A 19975-nucleotide genomic window follows, 5' to 3' on the forward strand; every position below is an offset into this window, starting at 1 on the left:
TGAAAACCAGTCTCTGATTGGCAGTCCTATGCAGAAAATCTGAGGTGAAAATTAGGGTCACCTGACACCTCACATTTTCCAAAAAAAAAAAAATCCCTCTTTTCCTTGTTCCATCTCATTTCATTATTTCATCCATTTCATTCACCATCTCATTCATCCAATCATTCTCACTCCACCTCATTTCTTTCCATCCATCCATCCATTACATTCCATCTCACCAATAAAGTCATTGTCAGATTTATTTCACACAGCTAAAGTTGTTTTGTGCAGACAGAAGGGTATCACTGCAGTTTCCGCAGCTGAGGAGTAATTCCGCAGCCAACATCCCAATTCCGCAGCTGATACACTTTCCGCACCTGTATAAAAAAAAACACAGTCTGTTTAGGAAGGAATCTGCAGTCCAAAAGTCATCAGCAAAAATTGAAAAAAGGTTATGTAGCAGCAATAAGCAATGAAAGGTTAGCACAGATGAGCAAAAGGAATCAAAGCGCGGATACATGAGGTATGAGCTAATTTCTAAACTTACGGTTATAACATTTTGCATGGTTTACGGATTGTGTTTTCAGCCATTTAATGTAATGATTACCAGTCCTTTCCATTACTCGACCGGAAATCCACGTATCCCTCAACCTTGATAGTCCCTATTCATCACGATTTTTAAAACTCAAGCACGGCTGCTCTTCCATTTAAATTCTTGTACCTGAGCGACGTAGACAACTGTACTATGGCTCTCTGCGTTATGATTCCGCAGCCAAATGTACACTCATGACCGATGTCTAAGGGACTTAACCGTTTCTTCCCATTATTCATAACCCTCCTACGCATAATCTCATTCACGCTGTTGATTCACTTCCGCATTTCCCTTGTTTTCCACTGCTCTGCCTTATTCACTACTCTGCCACCGTAACCATACTCTGTTTTCCCCTCTGCTAAACTTTGACCACTGTTGTGAGTGCATTACAGCTGTTGTATTGAAGCCGTAAATCTATTGTGTTGAAGCCACTATTGAAGCCGTATAACCCTTTTTCCAAAGAATTAAAACAGAGCTGTGAGAGAGCTGATGGGTAAACTTTTGAGGGCAGAGCCAGAGGGCTCTAAATTTCTGGAAGGATATCCCCAAGTCAAAGACGCTTTGCAGAAGGAAAATTGGCTCCAGTGCATCCAAAAATTCAAGGGTTATCATAGAGAGGTCACGAAGGCTTTTGCACATTCTTTTAGAGACAAAGACAACCAAATGGAGATAGGAGATCTGAAATTTACAGTCACCGAAAGCAGTTTGGCATAGGCCACTTCACTACCACAAACTGGGGAGAGATGGTTCAAAAACCAATCAGTACAAGACCAGCAATGGAAGCAAATTCTGAAAAATCCAGGTATGGACACTAGCATTTTTACAAAGGGAATCCCTGTTAGTCTTGTCAAAGAAGAATGGACAACTTTGCTTCTGTTAATACAGAAATTCTTTACATGTGCAGGAAGATTTGGAGTTTTGTATGTCTATCATGCGAAAGTTATGATGCATTTCTTAGGAGAGCATGACATTAACCTTCCATACTTTTTACTCTCAAGCCTTAGAAAAATGTGCTCAATAGTCCAAAGAAACCCAAGAAACATTGAGCCACATTTGTACCATCATGGGCTTGTCAAGATACTGGTTGAAGAACAATTGAAAGCAAAAAGAGACACATGGGAAAGGTTTCTTATAAGGAATCATTTCCAAGAGATAGGGGAAGCCTCTGGTAGTTCACCTCAAGTGCCTAAAAAGAGTAGAAGGAAAAGAACAGAGGAAATTATCCCAGAAACTGTTGTCCAAGAAGAAATTGTCCAAGACTTTGTTGAAGAAGAAATTGCTGCACATCACTCTGAAGAAGAAAATGACCCTGAGCCTGCTGTAGACATTGACCAAACAGCCCAAGAAATCATTACAGAAACCCTGCAAGAAATTGCCCAAGAAGCTGCTCAAAAGAAAAAGGAGAGTAGGAAGAGACAAAAGAAAGATAAAGGAAAAGCTATAGCCCAAGAAACCTACCTTACTCCTGAAAATTCCAGTGAAGAGGACACTCAGCCATTGGCACATAGATTGGCCCAACTTCATGAGGCTGCCCTTTCCAAGAAGATGCAAAAACAAAAGTAAAAGCAACAAAAGGAAAAACAGAGCATCACCACCGTGAGGAGGAGCAGCAGGATACAAAACAAAGTGGGGGCCACAAAGGATAAAGAGTCACTCATTATTGACTTGAGCACACCTGAAAAGGTTGCTACAAGACTTGACTTTGAGAAAAGCCCTCCACATGTTGAGCATGTTGAGACTAGTCCTCCACGTGAGGAAAGTCCGTTTGAGCATGAACCTGAATTTGAGCATGAGCCTAGTCCAAAGAGGTCACCAGAGATTGACCCAGATCAGCAAAAAGTTTATAACTACCTGGAGACGTTAGAACAAGCTGCTGCTGGTCCAAGCACTGTTCTACCTCTTGAGCAGCAAGTTCACTCGCTCAAACAGGAAATTTTTGAGCTTGAAGTTTTAAATCGCCACATCATACAAGAGAATGAAAAATTGAAGGAGCAAGCTAAAGTGGACAAGATGATCCACAATAATACCATGCTTCATCTAGGCCTTTCGCAAAGGAAAAACAGAAAGCTAAAGAAGAAATGCAGGAAGCTAAGCGGAGCTTTGGTCAATCTAAAATTCAGATGCTTGGTGAGGAAGCCAAGAGTCAATGTGGCTACACAGAGGAAGAGGAGAAGACTAGATGTCTTAGCAGAGGCATCTCAGCAGGTAGATTAAACAATGTTTTCATTGCATGAGGACATGCAACGCCCTCGTAGTGGGGATATGTAGAGCCTCTAACTTGCAGCTAATTATCCATCATTACCTACAGCTTTTCCTCACTTATCCCTCTCTTTTGCCCTATTTTCCTCATAAACCTACCCAGATCATTACATTTGATGTCTTTAAGCATGATTGGTTAACTTTGCTAATGTTTGGCTGTTTGTCTAGATTTTTGACATATGCACAGAGATTCCGCAGCTGTCTGGCAATTCCGCAGCCATTCAGCAATTCCGCAGCTATCTGGTCATTCCGCAGCCTTTTCATTGATCTCTATGTTCCACGTGTCATTTTGCAAAATGAATCACATGGGCACGTGGGAATGAAGGTGTTAAAGGTTCCTATGCTATTGGTTCAGTCAGCAACGCCACGCATACCTCCGGTCAACGTGGATCAAACTTCGGTCAACAGAGCCAGCTCAAACGGTGCTGCGTAAGCTGAAAGGTCACGTCACTCCAGATGGCGATTCCTCCACGCTACGCAGGTTATGGGAGACAGGATCCAACCTTGGATTCAACCTCCATGACGACCGTACCCTCCAGAACGCACACGGACCTGTTTACGTGTTGCTGAACCATTTAATCAGCATGACTGTTAGTTAATTTCTCGTTTCATGTTTTACGCAGTAGGCAGTTGTTCATACGCCTATAAATCCAGCGTCTGCGTACGCTTAAGGATTAGTCTTTTTAGTTACTTTGTTTATGTAATTGCTGCAATTTTAGCGTATCCAGAAACTCTGTTTTGAAGCTGCTGCTTCAGCACTTTTTACTATAATTTCTGCATATGAGTTAATAGAAGACTGTGCTGTTTTGACTTCAAGTAGCTGATCTTTCCTTGGGTTTTGTGGATGGAGGGCCCCCATTCATAACAGCCTTTGTACAGTAACTCTATCTTCATGTTCTTGCCATTTCCTTCTTTCGAATTCAGCAATTTTCCTTTTCTTTAAAACATGTACAGTTTTGATTTATTTTCGCTGTCATTTCATTTCCAGCATTTACTTTGACTGATCAGGATTGTTTTCTGCAGGTGTTAGCCTGGGATTGTGTGTCTTTGTGTATTTGCTTTATCTCTGATGGTATTTTCAGTTGTCATATTCATAGTTGCTGCCTTTACTCTGTTTTTCTAGCTTAATTTCTAGTTTAGTTTCTCAAGCTGTATGCTAACATATCGATGGTCTCCTTATCATAAGTTGTTCATCTTTAAGAGATCAGAATACTAATAAATTACAGCTTGCTTTGAGTAGTTTTGACTTATATCACTAACTCTTTCTTCACTTGTTACACATAACAATGTATGTTGGAAGCAGAATGCTGGAGAAAGACACAGTGGTGTTATAATTTGTCATTTAGAGCTTTATCACTTTTTAGACTTATCTCTAACTACTTCTTAATCGTGTTTTACATAGTACTATATGTTGGAAGCAGAGTGTTAGGAAGAGATGAACATTATCATTGGTCTTTAAAGTGGTTTTTCTTACCTTTTTATTTGCAGCAGCATGAGTAGTGACTAGTGCCATTAGAAAGTGGTTCTTTGCTTTCAGTTTCATTTCAAGTTTATTTCTTTCAATCTCTTTCTTTGCAAAGTTTAGAAGGTAGTTAGAAAACACCAGTTGCACACACTCACTCATTTAGAAATCACCTTACACACACTATCACTCATCTGTTTATAAAATCATCACTCCATCTTAGGAAGTTAAATTGACCACAAACAACACCCCCAAACGACAAAAAGATCTAAGAGGTTGCTTAAGTACATATAGTACACCTTCACTTCATCAGCTTACGAGCCCCTGGTTGACAATTTATGATAGCAATTTAGACAACACTAAATTGACTAAACAACAACCAAGTATTATTTCAGATGAAAATGGAAGGAGTTCTTGTATTTTTGTTGGATTCCAAGACAAGGTAAAATTTCAGAATTTTAAGAATCCTTACACAAATTTTCTATAGTCAACAAGGAAGATGGATTTTATTATATTTATGGACCACGTACATATGTTTAGTGGACACTTGGAGTGGCCTATCTTTTGTTTTTTCTGCCGGCTCAAGGAAAGTACAATCATGCTTGAAACAAGTATCCATTTGCTGGATTGGTTACATTGGAGGGATCATTACACATGATTGTATATATATCTTTAGCACGTGGGTACTTATCATCAAGATTTGAAGCTCGAGGTGAAGGCCCTAAGATCTCGATAGTCTGTTACCATAAGTTCAGTCAGTGTGTTTTTATAGTAAAGTCAGTTAGTTAGTCAGCTTTTAGTTTTGAGTTTAGTCTTTCCATTTTGACTCCATGCCCAATGAATAAGTATACCTGGTCTATGGTGTTCTTGACACCTCCAAGGAGCTTCCATCCCAAACTAGAGCCAATGTCAGTGTCAGCCAGTTCATCCTGTCACCAGTGATCAAATATGCTCTTACAAGGTGTTGTTAGGGTGTCAAGTCAAATTTTTGTCATTTCAGTGAATCTTCAAATAAAAATTTGGTTACTATCTATTGTGTCTAGGTCACTACTACTCCCTTCACTTACTCATGGTCTTCATCACTCATCATGGTCATTGTCTTCTTTGAGGTATCATATCTTCACTTAAACGTCCTGGGCCATGAAATGGTTAAATTCCTCATTTTAGGTCATGGTATAGGGTTTCACTCCATGTGTCATAATGATACCATATGTCAAAACAAAAACATGTCGATCATGTAATTCAATGGGTAAAGGGAGTTAGCAACTTAGGGAAAACGAAATAAAGGTAGAGGTAATGTTTTATTTCAAATAAGACAATGTTGTAGTACACTACCTTGTCTCATGTCTCATAGGGACATTTTTGTTTCAAAATATGTTTCTGACAAAATGGAGAATAATTTTACAAAAGTGAAAGCGATTTTTGTCAATGATAGTCCAAGGAACAAAAACCTCCTTCATTTTATGCACAGGTGTTATTATTTGAGAAAAATGCCCAAACTACACTTGCTACACTTCTGGACAGTTTGGCTTCAAGACAAATTTTCAGAGATTTGGAGCATGTGTTGGCAGTGATTAAGAACTCTATTATGTATCGGACATCATAATATTTCCAACCATACCACTTTCAGCCCAAAACTCCCCCATGAAGGTAGTCAAAAGTGCTCTGCATGTTGGTGTTGTGCTTTTGTCAGAAGCACACTGTGTTTTTGGAGTGGCCTTGGTAAAACTCATTTTTCTCAGCCTTGGAGAGGCCCTTTTACATAATTAAATACTCTATGGACAACTAGACATCCTAAGATTTCCAATGGTACCTTTAGATCATGATTTGGATTAGTGGAAGGTATCCAAAAGTTATCTCCAAGTTGGCACTATGCTTTTGTCAGAGACACCCTGCATTTTTGGAGTCACCTTGGCAAAATCATTTTTTCTCCTTGATGGAGTATCCATATTGTAGCAGGCTTCAAGAGCTTTCCAATGAGCTATCAAGTTCACAATTTGGAGTAGTTTAAGGCCTCCAAAATTGGGTTGCAAGTTGGCGCTACGTTTCTAGGAGGTGGCATTGCACTTCTGTGAACTATGTTGCGCTTATGGATGTGGCACTGCACTTCCATGAACTGTGCTATGATTTGGCACTGCGCTTCTGCCAACGGTGTTGTGCTTCTGACGGAGTGGCCTGAAACTTGCCAAAACTCACCCGAACATCAAATTTAAGCTTGCATTCCTATTCTTTGCTCTTCTAAGCTATTCAACAAGGTTTCTATCATAATGGAGGGAGATTCTTCCCCATCAGAAAGGAGAAAACATCATAAAGGAAGTAAAATCTTGAGATATGGTCCTACCAAATTCAATGAAATCAACTCATCACCATTCATCAAGCAGTGCTTTGAATATGTCAGTTGTCTAGGGTTTTGTCAAAGGGTAGGTGAAGTGGGTTTCCATGAACAACTAACTAATTGGATTGCCACCAATATGAAAGGGGAAAGGGCCATCATTGCAGGGGTTAAATTTACATTGTTAGTAGTTGCCATTTCTCTTGCCATAGGGATACCTGATCATGGAGAGTACTGGTTCAAAGGCATGAGCATGGACCTTGAACATTACAAATCTTTCTTGAAATCACCATATAGAGAGGCCCATACACACATCATCCCATTTAGGTACCTGTTGGAAAAGCATGCACCATTGATGAAGGTTGTAATAAAGTTTCTCACTTATGAGGGAATATTTTCCAGATTGTATGCATACCACATTAGGCTTCTAATGCATTTCACAGCTCTAAAACCTCTCAACATGTGTAATTATTTATGTAGAAGCCTTATCAAAATGTCTGAGAAGGTACAAATGAAAGGCAAAGAACATCACCCTAGTCTTTTTCATCACAGCTTGATAAATATTGTAGTTCTCCATTAGCTAGGAGAAAGGAACATGAAATGGGATTCATTCATAGAAACAACTTTGTAGTGGCATGAAACTACTTTTTCAGTTCATCATCAAGACACATCAACACAACAGGTGGAGGTAGGATCATCAAGCAAGTCAGTGGAGGTTCCCAAGGCACCTAAACCTAAGGTGACCAGAATGTATTAAAGAGGAGAAAGTCTTGTGTTTACTTCTCAAGTTGAGAAAAGGGCTAAGCATTCTACATCAGCAAAACAGGGATCACATGTACATGATGAAGACCTAATTGAACATGATTTTGAATTGGTGGAATTGGAAGTAGTAAATGAACCTTAAAACATGCAAAATATTATCAAAGAGAAGGATTCTCAAATCAAAGATCTCATGGACAGTATGGAAAGAGCAAGGTTCGTCATCTCCTTCCTTGAGCAAGAAAACAATCAACTTAAGTCTAAACCACTCATCATGGAGAAAGAGCAATCCAACATGTTGCAAAAAGGAGGCAAAGGTAAAGCAGTGTTGGAGCTTCGTGAACATGACTAACCTGAAAAACAAGTTAGGAAAAAGAGGCCAAGGACTAAGGGACTCAAAAGGGCATTGAAGGAGGAGAAAGGACATAATCTGCTAGATGAAGACCTAGATATGGAAGACATAATTGCCTTGGAGATAAATGAGGATAGAGAGTATTGGATAAGTAAGGTCAATGACCACTTAGAACGTATTCTTGATAAAGCCAACAGGGATAATCATCTATTGAGACACATGGCCCATCATTATCAGACCAAAAACATGATTTGCAACATTAAGCTCAAGCAGTTGAAAAAAAAGCTAAAGGAAACCCTAAGGGACAAAAATGAGAGGGATAACTTGGATATGCTTGCTGAAGCATCCGTGAGGGCATGACATACCTCATTTTTCACTTCATGACCAATTTTGAAGGTTTTTTGAGCATTTTGTTTTTGAGAATTTTGGTGCCAAATTTAGAAATTGAGCCAGTCATAGAAGCACAATACCTTGGCGCTGTGCTTTTTCCTCAAGGATCCAAATGACAAGTGGCTTACATTTTTGGAAATATCGTGACTTCTTCTCAAAACCCATTTCATCATATTTCTCAGAAAGGGCTCAAATTTTGAGAAAAGGGAGAAAAAGGGTCAAAAATCATCATTCTGCGACTCTTTTTTACAGGCGCTGCGCTTCTGGAGACACCTTGGGAGAATGAGTTTTTGAAGGCCTTCCTATGGGTAATTTTCAAAATTCAACATGTTCGAGAAACTAGACAGGCAAGTATAGTTCACTGTTCTGTCATATCTTGATTTGGACTCTAGGAAGGCACCTACAAGTGGGTTCAAAGTTGGCACTGTGCTTTTGCAAATTTCTGAGTTTTTATTTTAAATTTCACTATGTAATTTCCTAGTTTCTTAGTTTGACTTGGTCAAAGTCAAAAATCATGATGTAATTGTAGTAGTTTGAGGTTAGATGACGTAATAAATAATAAATAGACATGACAGGTTGTTTTTATGATTAATTAGGCCTCATAAAGGAAGCAAAACTCAAAACAAAGTCTAAGAGAAGAGTTTGTATTTGAACTTCTCACTCTCACCAGTTGGTTGAGAGAATCTTGGAAACAGTTCCACCACCTAGGAATTCGACTCCTGGAGGTGGGGAAACTATTTGATTGAGTCTATATGTATCATTTCTCATTCAAAGAGAGGTGTTGGACTTTTGTGGAGAGGCTTGTACCTTATGTTTTCTTACAGCTAATCAAGGAGCAGTTGCAGCTATATTTCAGGAATACTTGTTCAATGAGTCTATGGTGTTATTTTTATTTCATATCAGTTCTTAATTGATGAAATCATCTCTCTTTACATGCTTTGTCTTCTTATTATGGTTTTCCTTGCAGTCATATAGGCAGAATACTTAGATTTAAGCTCTGTTTATGTGGAAAATCATGATTGTGTCTCTCTTCTTCTAAAATTAATGAATTCATGTTTATACATGCTCATTATGTTTTCTCAAACTCTCAGACCTATACTACATTGACTAAATCCTAAGTTCATCATAACACACTGATATCTAGCTCCTTTTTATGCATATCACTGCACACTTGATAACTTGACCTAATTGCCTGTTCTCATCCCTAGTCCAGCAAACCTAAAAACCCTAAAATTGCAAATACTCAAACAAGACTTATACATCTAGCCTAAAATCCATTTCTTTTCTAGTTATTCATTGCCAAATCCTTAGAGAGATCCCTCTCTGGTTCAATAGGGCTAGATATTGAACTGAAAGTGGTTTAAGGTTACCTCTTTCGATCTCCTCCTCGGCCTGGAGACATTGTAGAAGATAACACTACTGACCACCCCCAAGTTGGATCCAAGGCCTTGGGGGATGCTTGCTTAGGTAAATTCACACCAAAGGCTTGGTCACATAACTAGTATATGAATTCCATTGTCTTGGAGGTTTAACAACTACTCTCTAGAAGTAAGCACACGTTGAGGCCTCAACAACCCCCTCTTAATTTCAAGAAATTATGTGGCCCTCCATGTAAATTTTGCTAATATTGCTTTTAAGATGCTTTAATTTTGCTAATTTTTGGTGTTTTTCTCTTTTATTTTATTTTTGTTTGTTGGTTTCATTGCTTTTGTTTTGCTGCTAGCTTTCCGACGGTTCAAATTTCGTCTGATTTTATCGCACGATTTGAAAGTTATGACTGGTCTGAGTTTGGTAAGTTTCACCCCTTAGGCATAAAATATGTAAATATGTATTTTATTGTGTTTTTTATAAGTTGTAAATAAACTTAATTTTTATATAGAAATTATGTTTTATTAAATTAATTATTTTTTAGTTAATTAAATTAATTATTACTTAGTTAATTAGGTTAATTAATTTATTAAATTTAGTTAATTAAAGTTAATTTGTAATCTAATTAATTAATTTAATTTGTTAGTTTATTTAATTTTGACTAATTTAGTTATTATTAAATTAATTAATAATGTAAATATCGCAAAATTAAAATAAAATTCACTCAGTCAATAAAAACCCTAGGACGGAAACTCTTACAACTTTTGACTGGAAAATTGAGGGCATTTGATTAGACCTTGGGACGTAAGAAACCTAGCAATTTTATTTTGGGCACATATCAAAACTCCTAGGGTATTTCCTATGGGGTGACATGGAGTGTGATATAGGAGTGACATGAGAGGGGCAAAAAATAAAGCATGGAGGTAAGGTTTTATGTTTAGTTTTTTTAAAATAAAATATTAGGACCCCACTCTCTACCCACATGAGTTCTCCATCCTCTGTGGGGCCCTCCATCCACTAACCTACTCTTTCCATACATTATAAAATACATGTATTTTATAAGCCATAAACCACTATATGTGACCGTTATATTCGTTATTTATTTTTATATAAAATTCCTTTTAATATTTTAAATTTAAATAAAAAAATCCCAAAACAAAAATAGCAAGCATGTCCATAATTTTGCTTAAAAACAGAGTTCACTTAGTTTCAACACTTCAACTTTAAAAGGTCATATCTCAGTTCTATTGCACCAAATGAGACAAATGAGGGATCGTTGGAAATCTAAGTTAATGTAGAATAATTTGGTAGTGAGTATTTGGCCAGATATGGTTATTTATGACCTCAAAAATTTAGCATAAATCAAGGTTGTGAATTTGCAACCAGAATTGATTTCGCAAATTTGTTTTGGGGAATTCTCATTTGCCAGGAAGATTTGTTATTACTAATTGATTTTTAGATTGTTCATTTAATAGTAAAATTTCAACAAGAAACAATTTGAAGGATGGGATTTTATTTTTATTATTTCATCAAATGAGATTTTATTCATTAGCTTTTTTTTTTTGACAATTTTAAGTTTTGGTTTTATGTGCAAATTTCATATGTTTTTAATCATGTTTATTTATTATTTTTTAGATATTGTTGAAGAAGATCATGTTTAGAAGTCTTTGCAGAATGGGATTGGAGTAATAAATGAAAAAGAGGGAATTTTCTAGCCAAAGAAATTTGATCTCAAATCTTCATTTAACCATCTATCAACAACTCTCCTTTTTGTTGGGAATAATACTGAGGGGTGGGGGGGCAGAGGGGGTTGAATCAATATTTACAAATCAATAACTTTTTCATTTGCATAATCAGATTTATATACGCTACTTCAATGAAGGGAACTCGCATGTACACGCAATTGTCTTTAAAGCAACCAACGTATATCCATCAAACTTATGATTCAATTAATTCATCATATGTTGATCTTTAATCAATGCATCAATACTTCATTAACCATATAAACAATTACCATATGCAATAATAACAGAATAAACCATCACACATAAGCAACACACATGAACACCAATATTTAAGGTGGAAACACAATGCGGGACAAAAACCACTTGTTGTTGTCTTCTTTTAATATAAGAAAAACATGTTTACAATATTGTATTGGTGCAAACTCATACCAGTACGCAGGCACTCACCTGCAGAAGGCTACAACCTTCTCTCATTCTCTAGCTTCTACTGGAAGGGAGCTACAACCACCTAGCTCTTGTACTAGCCGATCTTTTTACTAGTACGTAGGTGCCAGCCTACATAAGGCTCCAACCTTCACTCATTTTCCAGTTGCTACTGGAAGGGAGATCCAACCCCCTGGCTCTTGTAATGGCTGATATGTTTACCAGTACATAGGCACTGACCTATAGAAGGCTACGACCTTCTCTCTTCCTCCAGGGACCACGTTTCATAAATTTTTAGACTAGATACTCCTAGAACACAATAATACACTCTGAAGGCCAAGTTTCATCAAATTTTCATACTGGACCCATCAACAACATTTAAGATCAAAATCAATCACCACTCCAATACAAAAAATCATTGAAAACCCATCATCACTGAAGCAAATCAAAATCAATAAATCTAAAGATTTAGAACACTGTCACCAAAGCACAGTCACCAGAACACAAACTAGAACCCAAAACTCTGTATCAACAACTAGAACCAACTGCAAATTCAAACATCATATTTCATAATGTATACACTACTTATATGTGCCAAACCAGCGTGTATTGATCCAGGTGGATCTCCAGACACCAGTGGCATGGAAAAGGCTCAAAATTCAAAGTGGTGGAAATTCTATTAACTTGAAATCAGATTGAAGTGCTCGTTGCCTTGATTCTAATGGTGCGAACGACACTCTAATCCGAGTCTAGATGAGGAAGATAGAGGGAGTCAAAGTTTTGGTTGACTTTCACTGACTGGGTAGGCTTAATGGAGACATAATTTGGAATATTTCCAGTGGATGGAATCCAACCAACTCTAGCCAGATTCTGGGCGAAATTGTCGTATCGTTAAAATAACTTCTTCAGTCCAAATTCCGAATTTTCAAAATGGGCATATTGTTATAATAAAACAAAAATTATTAAGAAAAAGGGGTGGTAGGCCACCAACCCTGCCACCCCAATCCTTATAAAAAATATAATATTGGAGGGGAAGGCCACTACCCCCAGCCCCTCCCCCCATACTTGGTAGATCCCACGATTTTGGGTAGAACGGAACCGTTGCACACGGGGAATATGTGGGCCGGCCCTTGGGGCACGGACCCAACCACACAACCACCCACATAAATGAGTATGGCATAGGCGAGAGGTGAGGTGGGTGGGACACCCAAGGTGGGCCCAGCCCGACCTCCCTTTTTAGAATAGGTTTCGTTGTATAAAATGGGAGGGGACTGGGTTTGAACATCCGACCCTCTCCACAATGATCGGCTCTCTAATCACTCCGCCAATGGAGATTTTGTAAACTTCGCCCACCTTTTTTATATTTAAACTCAGTCATCAGTGCACCAAGGTAGTGAAGGAGCATGCATGTAGTTCGAGGTACATTAATTTTGTAGGTGGAAGAACCATGAGCAGTGTAGAGAGGGGGGCAGAACCATGATCTGAGAAATTTCTCCACGGGCCAGATTTTAACTTTGTCAGATTTGGACAAATTTTATATGTTTTCAGTATTTCTCGATGCCATGAATGCAATGGATTTGGCCATTTTTCAGTATGGAGGTTTAAGGCTCCTTTTTGTAAATGATGATTGTACTCTTCTTTCTCATGCCACTTAATGAATGAAGGCCTCCCCATTGATCGAACAGGGCCTGGAGATGTAGTCCAAATCAGACGAACTTTGTTATCAAGTTTCTTTTCTTCTTTCGTGCTTTATGTGTTTCTCTTCTTCTCTCATGTGCACATTAAATTTCTATGTTTAAGCTACAATTTATGCATGTAATTATTTAATACAACTATAAGCAAAATATCCTGGATCAAGTGTTATCAGAGTAGGTCTTTGTAGATGTGAATTGCATGTTTGTTTGCTAACAAGAAACAGGCTCCGAAGAGGCGAAGGGAAACTAAAGTCTTTCGATCCCGAAGCAAGGCATGCACATCAAAGGAGAAACATGGCAAATGAAGAGGCTCGTTATGAAGAGGAGCTCAATTTCTGCAAAACCTTCTATGCAATAGCAGAAAATGTCGGTCAGTTGCTTTCAAGGCTAGAGAAAGCAGAAGGGAAAAAGGCAGAAGAACAAGGTTCAGTGCATGGAAATGGTGAAGAAGAACACCCTCCTTCTCCTTCCACGAGTGAAAGTTCTTCTTCCTCTCATCGCCATCATCATAGAAATTCAAGGGATGCATCTAAGAAACCTTTCTGTAAATTAGATGTCAAATTTGATATTCCCATGTTTAACGGTGAAAGTAATGCAGAAAACCTTAATAACTGGATTAGGTAGCTGAAATCTACTGTAGGATTCAGTAGATCTAAGAGGACGAGGCAAAGATTCAGCTGGCCTCTCTTCGGTTGAGTAGCACCGCTCTCATCTGGTGGGAGAGCAAATTTCGAAGTAGTAAGAGTGTGGGTAATCTTCTTTCCTCATGGCCTAGTTTCATTTCTGCATTAAAGGAACAATTTTATCCCTTGGGTTATAAGAAAAAGGCCTTAATGGATTGGCAATACTTAAGGCAAGGCATAGGTGAGGATGTTCAAAGCTTTACAGAGGAGTTTAGAAAACAAGCACTTAATTTGGGCATTGCACTTGACTCACTTGAAGTAGTAACTAAGTATATTGGATCATTACATAGTTACCTTAGACATTCATTATTATTGTTTGAACCAACTACTATTGACTCGACCAGTGTAAAGGCCATCCATCTTGAGAACAGGGGCAAAAATGAAAGAGAAGATCATTTCAAGAAACCACCTTTCAAACCTCCAAATGGCAAACCCAATGTAAAAGGAAAAGGAAAGGAGAAGAGGATGACATCAACCAAGAAAGATGAAGGAGAAAGGCCTTATTGCACTCACCACAAAAAGGAAGGTCATGACGACGATCATTGTTGGAAACTATACCTGGAAAAGAGACCAAAGAAGTATGGAGGAAAAGGCAAGCAAAAGATAGTGGCAACTGTGCAGCAAGACCTTGGATCCAATTTTGGAGATGAAGCATTGGTCACAACATTAGGAACAAAAGGTACTCTTACACCTCATGTTAATTATGAATCACATGAAGGCACTATTTCAATAGATGAATCTCTTCCTAATGAACGAAAGATAATTGAACTATTTCATATTAGAGTTGTCATAAATCATACAAAAGTGGAAACTCTATTTGATACTAGATACCAAGCAAATCTAATTTCAGAATCCTTGGTAAAGAAGCTAGGCTTAGAAACCAAACCACATCCAAAACCTTACCCACTTGGATGGATACATGATAAAGCAAAATTGAATGTAACTAAGTAGTGCAAGGTTAAATTTGTGATTGCCTCTAAGTTAGTGGATGAGGTAAAACTTGATGTGATACCATTGGATATCTATGGCATGGTGTTAGGGAGTCCATATTTATATGATAGAAAGGAAATCTTCTTCCATCATGAAAACAAATACCAAATCACAAAAGATGGGGTATAATATATTGTAAGGGCTCATCAAACTAAAATCAATGTTAGCCTTGTAAGTGCAGGACAAATGAGGAGGTTGGTGAATTCCAGTAAGGGTTGCATGCTTATGGTTGTAAGGGGGAAAGATGCAGAATTATCTGATGCTTTCCAGGGTTCTGATCATGTGCATAAAAAGGAATTATGTGAATTAATTTCTAACTATGATGAGATGTTTCAAGAACCAAGGGGATTACCTTCAAAGAGGGAAATCCAACATGAGATCCATTTGCAGCATGATGCTCCTTTACCAAATATTGGCATGTATAGGATGTCGACCATTGAGATGGAGGAGATCAAAAAGCAGGTGCAGGAACTATTGAACCAAGGGGTCATCAGATCGAGCACTTCTCCATGTGGCTCACCAATTGTCTTAGTGCCGCAGAAAGATGGCACATGGAGGATATGCGTGGATTACCAAGCACTAAACAAAATCACGGTGAAAAATCATTACCCTCTTCCCCACATTAATGAATTATTAGATCAGTTAAAGAATGCTATCTATTTCACCCAATTGGATTTGCGTAGTGGTTATCACCAGGTCTGAATTGCAAAGCAGGATGTGTGGAAGACCACCTTCAAGACCAAACAGGGGTTGTTCAAATGGATGGTGATGCCATTCAGACTTTGCAACACTTCAGCCACTTTCATGAGGGTCATGAATGATCTCTTTAGGCCTTTCATTGATGAATTTGTTCTTGTATATCTAGATGATGTTCTTGTCTTTAGTAAAAGTTGGAATGAACATGTATGCTGTGTGAGGAAAGTGCTTGATGTATTGAAAAAATAAAAACTCTATGTAAAATTGTCAAAGTGTGAGTTTGGGAAAACCTCTTTGGTTTACCTAGGTCATATTGTTGGTCATGGTCAGCTAAAAATTGATCCTTCTAAAGTTGAATCAATTTTAAATTGGCCTAAGCCTACTAGTGTAACCAAGGTTCGCAGCTTTTTGGGTGCAGTACAGTATTGGAGGAGATTTATTGCCAATTTCTCTATTATTGCAGCACCTTTACACACATTGACAAGTGTAAATCAAGTCTTTCAATGGGGAGGAAAGCAACAAAACTCCTTCGAAACATTGAAAGAAAATATCAGCACCGCACCTGTCTTGGCCTTACTAGATCTCTAACAGCCATTCGAGATCGGGACCGATGCCAACAGATATGCCATGGGAGTTGTACTGATGCAACAAAAGAAGCCGATATGTTACCATTCATAGAAGTTCTCTCAGACTGTGATAAACTATCCCACTTATGACAAGGAGTTATATTCCTTGGTCCAAAGTGTGAAAAAGTGGAAACACTACCTGATTGACAAGGAGAGCATCATCCATATGGATCATTAGCCATTGTAGTATCTTCAGTCACAAACCAAGTTACAACAATCTCGTCATTTCAGGTGGATGGGTTTTCTTTAGCAATTTTATCTGGTAATAAAGTATAATAAGGACATTAGCAATGAAGTGGCCGATATGCTATCTGGCCCTCCTATTTCTGCTTCTATTATTTTTCATAATTCTTCGTTATCTTTCAAAGTTATGCTAAACAATATGCTAACGATGATGACTTTAAGGAGATTTATGCAAAACTAACCCATGGTTCATAGGTGGACAACTATCACTTGCAGGGGAAACTGTTGTATCACCTTGGTAAATTATGCATACCCATAGGAGAAAGGGTACATGTAATTTGGGAGGCCCACACCTCCCTTGTGTCTGGTCATTTTGGTGTTGAAAAAACTTTGTGTCATGTACAAAGATTTTGTTTTTAGCCTCATATGAAGAACATTATGACTCGCTATGTAAAGGGATGTGTGACGTGTTCTGTTTCAAAGCCCTCTAATAGAAAACTCAAGCTCTACACACCACTCCTTATTTCAAGTCGTCCATGGGAAAGTGTGTCACTGGATTTTGTAGGAGGTTTGCCTTTGTCTAGGAAAAGTCATGACTATTTGTATGTCGTCGTTGACCGTTTTACTAAGATGTGTATTTTAATTCCTTGTAAAATGTAGATCACTGCAGAGTAGGCTACTTATCTTTTCTTTCATCATGTTTGGGTCCATTTTGTGTTGCCCACATCGATTGTGTAAGATCGAGACTCTTGCTTTCTTGGAGAGTTTTGGACTATCTTGTGGAAGATGATGGACGCCAAGTTGAAAAGAAGCACGACATTTCATCCACAGTCTGACGGACAGACAAAGGTTGTCAACCACACTGTGGTACACTTTTTGTGAGGCTATTGTGGGAAACATCCTAAGTTGTGCGATGAGCATATTCCATATGTGCAACATTCCTACAATCGAGCAGTGCACTCATCTATGCATTGTTCACCATTTGAGATATGTTTTGGCTACCTACCAAAAGATCCTTTTGATATGGTCTTTGGAAGGGAAGATGACTCCAGTGGATGTGATGACAGGGAAAAAGCACAACGGTTCATTCAACGGATCTAGTTGATTCACCAAGCAGTACAGGAGCAGTTGGAGAAAAGTCAAGCCTGATAGAAGGCTTGACATGACAAACACTGAGTCGACCATCAATTTCAAGTGGGCGACAAAGTGTGGTTCCATATCAGCAAGGAAAGGATGAAGGGAGAAAGGATGAAGTTGCGACCAATCCGGTATGGTCTATTCACCATCTTGGGGAAGATTGGAAACAACGCCTTCTATCTCGATTTGCCAACATATATGCAAATGTACTCCATAGTGAATGTGGAAAACTTAAAGTTGTATGAGCCACCATTGATTATAGACACCGAAGAGGTGGGCACAGTTCCTACAGTCAATGACTTTGCACCAGACTATCTCGATGAGTTAGCTGAAGATATCATCCTTGACAAAAGAACCAAGACTGCACGACAGGGAGATGTGGAATACCTTTGAGTTGGTTTCAAAGGGATGCACCCTAGCAAGGCAAAATGGCTGGAAAAAGAAAGAGTGAGGGAACAATTCCGTCACTTTCCAATTGACTGATAAAGATATTAGCGGTCCAAAAGCTCCTCAATGGGGAGGATTGATCCAAGTGGATCTCCAGACACCAGTGGCATGGAGAGAAGGCTTAAAATTCGAAGTGGTGGGAAGTCAATTAATTTGACATCAGATCGAAGTGCTCGTTTCCCTGATGCCAACAGTGCGAACGACACTCAAATCCGAGTCCGGATGAGGAAGATAGAGGCAGTCAAAGTTTTGGTTGACTTTTGCTGATTGGGCAGGCTTAATGGAGACACAATTTGGAAGATTTCCGACGGACAGAATCCAGCCAACTCTGGCTAGATTCTGGGCGAAATTGTCACCTCATTAAAATGACTCTTTCGATCAAAATTTTGAATTTACAAAAAGGGAATATTGTTATAATAAAACAAAAATTATTAAAAAAAATGGGTGGCAGGCCACCAATTCTGCCACCCCAATCCTTATTAAAAATATAATATTGGAGGGGTAGGCCACTACCCCAAGCCCCTCCCACCATACTTTGCAGGCCCCGGGATTTTGGGCAGGCCAAAACCCTTGCACACGCGGAATATCTGGGCCGGCCCTTGGGGCACAGACCTAACCACACAACAGCCCACATAAACGGTTATGGCACAGGAGACAGGTGAGGTGGGCGAGCTGCCCAAGGCGGGCCCAACTCCTACCTCCCTTTTTAAAATAGGTTCCATTGTATAAAATGGGACTGGGCAGGGTTTGACCACCCGACCCCCTCCACAACGATCGGATCTCTAACCACTCCTCCAATGGAGATTTTGTAAACTTTGCCCACCTTTTTTATATTTAAAATCAGTCATCAGTGCACCTAGGCAGTGGAGGAGTGTGCATGTAGTTTGAGGCACATTAGTTCTATAGGTGGCGGAACCATGAGCAGTGCAGAGAGGGGGCCATAACCATGATTTGAGCAATTTCTCGAGGGGGGCAGATTTTCACTTTGTCAGATTTTGACAAATTTTATATGGTTTCAATGTTTCTCGACACCACAAACACAATGGTGTTGTCTGTTTATCCAACAGAGTTCTTCATTTTTGGCCATTTTTCAGTATGGAGGTATAAGACATCTTTTTGTACATGATGATTGTACTCTTCATTCTCATGCCCCTTAATAAATCAAGGCCTCCCCATTGATCGAGCAGGGCCCAAAGACGTAGTCCAAATTAGACAAACTCCATTATCAAGTTTCATATCTTCTTTCATGCATTATGTGTTTCTCCTCTTCTTTCATGTTCACATTAAATTTCTATGTTTAAGTTACAATTTATGCATGTAATTCTTTAATACATCTATAAGAAAAAGATCCTGGATCATGTATACATGCTTTTACCAAAGTGAACCAACGTATAGATCTACAAATACTAACTTAAAACTTCACAGCCATTCCATACTTCAGTCATACCCAGGTCATAACATTTACAGAATAAAACATGCGTTAGTATTTAGATCTAGACTATCCATGATCAAACCACATAATGATAATTTATTTCAGGCCTTATGATCTCGATCCATCATCCATCATCAACCACATAGGTGCATCCTTGGTTCATATCAAGCAAAGCATCAGAAATCCATAACCTGTATATTTGATCTAACACTTCATAAGATATTCGATACTTGCACCCTTATTCCTTTGATATTATCCTCCTTATATAGTTTTAGGCCTTTCTCAATACCTCAGACCAAAACCACTTAGGACCAATACCTCGTACCAAATACCTCGGACCAATACCTTGGAGCAAAACCTTGATTTTTCATCCCATATGCGCTTTTCCTTCTGTGAAGGTGTGTGCATACATATACGCCCTTTTTG

The sequence above is a fragment of the Pinus tabuliformis genome, chromosome X (genome assembly GCF_031772625.1).
Source record: "Pinus tabuliformis cultivar Carrire ecotype Pingquan chromosome X, CPIR1, whole genome shotgun sequence".
NCBI lineage: Eukaryota > Viridiplantae > Streptophyta > Pinopsida > Pinales > Pinaceae > Pinus > Pinus tabuliformis.